Source organism: Schistocerca piceifrons, unplaced genomic scaffold (genome assembly GCF_021461385.2).
Source record: "Schistocerca piceifrons isolate TAMUIC-IGC-003096 unplaced genomic scaffold, iqSchPice1.1 HiC_scaffold_329, whole genome shotgun sequence".
Taxonomy (NCBI): Eukaryota; Metazoa; Arthropoda; class Insecta; order Orthoptera; family Acrididae; genus Schistocerca; species Schistocerca piceifrons.
Window position 1 is genome coordinate 22501 of NW_025728547.1, and position 5000 is coordinate 27500.

A 5000-nucleotide genomic window follows, 5' to 3' on the forward strand; every position below is an offset into this window, starting at 1 on the left:
CGCAACATGACCTCCTCCAACGACGATACCGCCATCTATGCGACGCCAAGCGATTAAGACAGCGATGGCGCCACAGTGCCCGCCTTTCGACGCCACCCACAAAGCCTGCAGCCTCTGTCGACCATAGCACCCAATCTCCAGTGGCTCTGCCGCACGAAGCCGTGGACCGGCAATGACTCCACCCGCACCCGTTCGTGCACCACCCCAACCGCCACACGCGCACCTCCAGCGGATGAACGGCGGAAGTTTCCCGCACTCGTAAAGTGCAATCCACCCCTATAACTTGCGTTTCATGAAGAGTTATTTCCAATATGCGACATTCCCGCTGTCCCTATACATGAGCCGCGACCTGTACCACTTACGAGCGAGAGACGCGATCGCGTTGCTCACTGTACGGCGTCCGATACCGAGCCATCAGCATGTCGGTCCCCATTGCGCGTTGCACTCGCACTCGCAGTCGCAAAAACGTGGGGCAAATATATTACGCGGAAGAGCTATAACAGACCGAGCCCCACTGCATGGGGGGAGTCTTTGTCACTAATGTACACAGATGGAACATTTTGGACTGGAACCAGATTACCGTACACACGGCGCTGATTAGTAATCAATGCAGAGCCATCAAACTACAGCAAATATACACAACTGTCCGTATACATGCTGAAAGAGTCTGCCCACAATGGGAACCCACACGTCAGCCAGACACTCTGATCACGCACCACTCTCTGCTTCTAACAGGCGCACATACAATATGTAAGCACCAGCATGGAACAACATCCAGTGCATCTTCTCCGCCACATTACACAATCCACACTATCACAACCAGACCAGGAGGTCCATGCGGAAAATACAATATCCAGCCTTTCGACATCCACCATTGCGCAGACCAGGCACCAACACCCACACATGTCCTATACAACGGTGCACCCAACATCACAATAGTACCTCCTGTCACAGCGCACAAACAATGACATGAGTCAAAGACACAGGTCTCACACAAGCATAGAATTGGAGCGCCGCCTCTAATAAGCCAAAGGTGCATCCTGACGTGACAAATCTGATCATGTCACAAGCATTCACTTACTATAATCACTATCAACGAACCTGCCGCCCCCCGCCCCCCCCCCCCCCCCCCCCCCCCCCCCTACACCTTTCCTTACAACAACGTGTAACCTAACCTAACCTAACCTAACCTATGTTGTACCTTAACCTAACCTATGTTGTACCTTAACCTAACCTATGTTGTACCTTAACCTAACCTATGTTGTACCTTAACCTAACCTATGTTGTACCTTAACCTAACCTATGTTGTACCTTAACCTAACCTATGTTGTACCTTAACCTAACCTATGTTGTACCTTAACCTAACCTATGTTGTACCTTAACCTAACCTATGTTGTACCTTAACCTAACCTATGTTGTACCTTAACCTAACCTATGTTGTACCTTAACTAACCTTTACCTAACCTAACCCATGTTGTACCTTAACCTAACCCATGTTGTACCTTAACCTAACCCATGTTGTACCTTAAACCTAACCCATGTTGTACCTTAACCTAACCCATGTTGTACCTTAACCTAACCCATGTTGTACCTTAACCTAACCCATGTTGTACCTTAACCTAACCCATGTTGTACCTTAACCTAACCCATGTTGTACCTTAACCTAACCCATGTTGTACCTTAACCTAACCCATGTTGTACCTTAACCTAACCCATGTTGTGCCTTAACCTAACCCATGTTGTGCCTTAACCTAACCCATGTTGTGCCTTAACCTAACCCATGTTGTGCCTTAACCTAACCCATGTTGTGCCTTAACCTAACCCATGTTGTGCCTTAACCTAACCCATCGTTGTGCCTTAACCTAACCCACGTTGTGCCTTACCCTAACCCACGTTGTGCCTTAACCTAACCCATGTTGTGCTTAACCTAACCCATGTTGTGCCTTAACCTAACCCATGTTGTGCCTTAACCTAACCCATGTTGTGCCTTAACCTAACCCATGTTGTGCCTTAACCTAACCCATGTTGTGCCTTAACCTAACCCATGTTGTGCCTTAACCTAACCCACGTTGTGCCTTAACCTAACCCACGTTGTGCCTTAACCTAACCCACGTTGTGCCTTAACCTAACCCATGTTGTGCCTTAACCTAACCCATGTTGTGCCTTAACCTAACCCTGTGCCTTAACCTAACCCACGTTGTGCCTTAACCTAACCCACGTTGTGCCTTAACCTAACCCACGTTGTGCCTTAACCTAACCCACGTTGTGCCTTAACCTAACCCACGTTGTGCCTTAACCTAACCCACGTTGTGCCTTAACCTAACCCACGTTGTCCCCTAAAGTAACCCACGTTGTCCCCTAACGTAACCCACGTTGTCCCCTAACGTAACCCATGTTGTCGCCTAAACCTGCTCTGTAATTGTTATACGACTCGTTCAATTAGTGTAGTGTTGCCCACCCGCAACCCTCGCAATATAGTTCGCTACTCGCACTGCCCGCTCCCCTGTGTATCGCTTCATGTTAAACACCTTGCAAGTCTTGCTGACTTTCCACATGCTCCTGCTGTACACTGTAATGTGGATGGCAGCAGGACGTACATGCCGCCCCTCCCCACGTCCCCACCTTGCCCCCCTGCCTTCGCAAGCTGGTTGGTGAGAAGTTTGCATGTTCAATGCCCTTCGCATGCGACGTACTCAGGCTACGTTGTGGTGCGGCCTGTGTCAACCGTCCGCTAATGTCGTACGCGTAAACCACAATCTGTACTGCACATTCGTCCTTATGTACCGAATGATACATCGTGGCACATGTGTGACCGTACAACGACTGCGCCCAAAAACGGCGGACCATACAGTGCAAATATTGTGCACGCAGCTACGTGTCGTCTCCCTATGAGAGCTGGATTGCAGTGTGGTACGCCATAGAGACGTGTGGGAGGAACGGACGCCGTGGATGGCGATCAGCATGAGCTGTCTGTTGATGTATTCGGACCTAGTCGTCTCTCCTCACACACCGTGATGGCATGGTGCACCGCGTTCCATATCTGCGACATGCTACAGAGGCCGGTTGACAGTCGTTCGAGCAATGGACATCGCATACGTACGGGGGCCACCTTCCACGTATTGTCTAGGCGTGCACATTTTGTTGCGTGTATGTGGGCAGACGTAGTGTGGCGTGACACCTGACACAGGCATGCAATAATCGTTGAAGTTGCAAATGGCGATGGACGCCTGCGTTTTCTGGTGAAGTTACGCAAATGAACAAATGGTAACCTGTTGTGGTGCGGTTGTTCTCGCTAGGGGTGAATCGGTGATGGCGACGATAGGTTGAGGTACGAACCGGTTGTTCCAGCGATACCCACCATGCCGACGAAACTGAACGGCATCTGGGTGTGAAGCGATACGCGGCGGTGGCTGGGTGGGACCGTCCCCGGCCGGTGAGGGGGCGCCTCCCGGCGTGCTGGCCGCGCGGTGCGTGGGCGCACGCGCTACAGCCGGCTGGTGGGGGCGGCCAGTGGCAGGCGCGCCGGCCGACGGACGCGGCAGGCGTCGCAGCTGCGCGCCGGCGCACCCTGCGCGCGGCGCCGTGCGGCCAAAGTAGGTCCTCGCGGGCCCGGTGCGAAGCGCGGTGGACATCTTCAGTGTGCTGGTCCGATTGAGGACTGTGTGCGTTGAGGATGCGCCGCCGCCCGGCGCTCGGCGCCGCGACGCCGTCTGCTGCTCGGTCGCCCCAGCGGTTCTCGCTGGTGGTTTGTATCGCAGCTGTGCGGATGTGTTGGCGCGTGCGCTGTGCTGGGAGAGTTCGCTTCGGCACCCAAGTGGGGCTTTTGTCCTTCTGTGGCGCTGGCGTTGGAGCTGCCGGTCACCGTAGGTGGCGCGTGTTGTCTCCCGCCGGCAATGCCACGACAGCACGCTCCCGGGCCTCTGTCGGCAGCGGCAAGCTCAGTTGGGAGCACGGGTGGTCGCACCGAAAGCGTCTACTCGCCTAACTCCGGGCGATTGCGCCTCTCTCGAACCCGACCAAGTACTTGGGACGGCGCTGCGCGCCGCCGGGACCTGAGAGGGTTTCGAGGTGTATTGTGCAGGGGAGCTCAGCCTCCTCCTGTTTGCAGAATGATTGAGCGGACGCTTGCGTGTTCGCGCGGGCCCCCGGGACACACTCCCGGGCGGCCGGCTGCTCAGCTCTAGTTGACGCAGCTCCCTGGTTGATCCTGCCAGTAGTCATATGCTTGTCTCAAAGATTAAGCCATGCATGTCTCAGTACAAGCCGCATTAAGGTGAAACCGCGAATGGCTCATTAAATCAGTTATGGTTCCTTAGATCGTACCCACGTTACTTGGATAACTGTGGTAATTCTAGAGCTAATACATGCAAACAGAGTCCCGACCAGAGATGGAAGGGACGCTTTTATTAGATCAAAACCAATCGGTCGGCTCGTCCGGTCCGTTTGCCTTGGTGACTCTGAATAACTTTGGGCTGATCGCACGGTCCTCGTACCGGCGACGCATCTTTCAAATGTCTGCCTTATCAACTGTCGATGGTAGGTTCTGCGCCTACCATGGTTGTAACGGGTAACGGGGAATCAGGGTTCGATTCCGGAGAGGGAGCCTGAGAAACGGCTACCACATCCAAGGAAGGCAGCAGGCGCGCAAATTACCCACTCCCGGCACGGGGAGGTAGTGACGAAAAATAACGATACGGGACTCATCCGAGGCCCCGTAATCGGAATGAGTACACTTTAAATCCTTTAACGAGTATCTATTGGAGGGCAAGTCTGGTGCCAGCAGCCGCGGTAATTCCAGCTCCAATAGCGTATATTAAAGTTGTTGCGGTTAAAAAGCTCGTAGTTGGATTTGTGTCCCACGCTGTTGGTTCACCGCCCGTCGGTGTTTAACTGGCATGTATCGTGGGACGTCCTGCCGGTGGGGCGAGCCGAAGGCGTGCGACCGCCTCGTGCGTGCTCGTGCGTCCCGAGGCGGACCCCGTTGAAATCCTACCAGGGTG

At 53.7% G+C, this 5000-nt stretch overlaps 1 non-coding gene across 1 annotated transcript in view; it reads left to right on the forward strand.

Moving 5' to 3' along the window:
* The first annotated feature begins 4194 nt into the window (after positions 1-4194).
* The window catches only part of LOC124745609, a 1909-nt gene continuing 1103 nt past the window's right edge, over positions 4195-5000 (forward strand). Inside the window, exon 1 of the ribosomal RNA XR_007011107.1 lies at positions 4195-5000. This exon is cut by the window's right edge and continues 1103 nt beyond it. This is a non-coding gene — a ribosomal RNA (small subunit ribosomal RNA).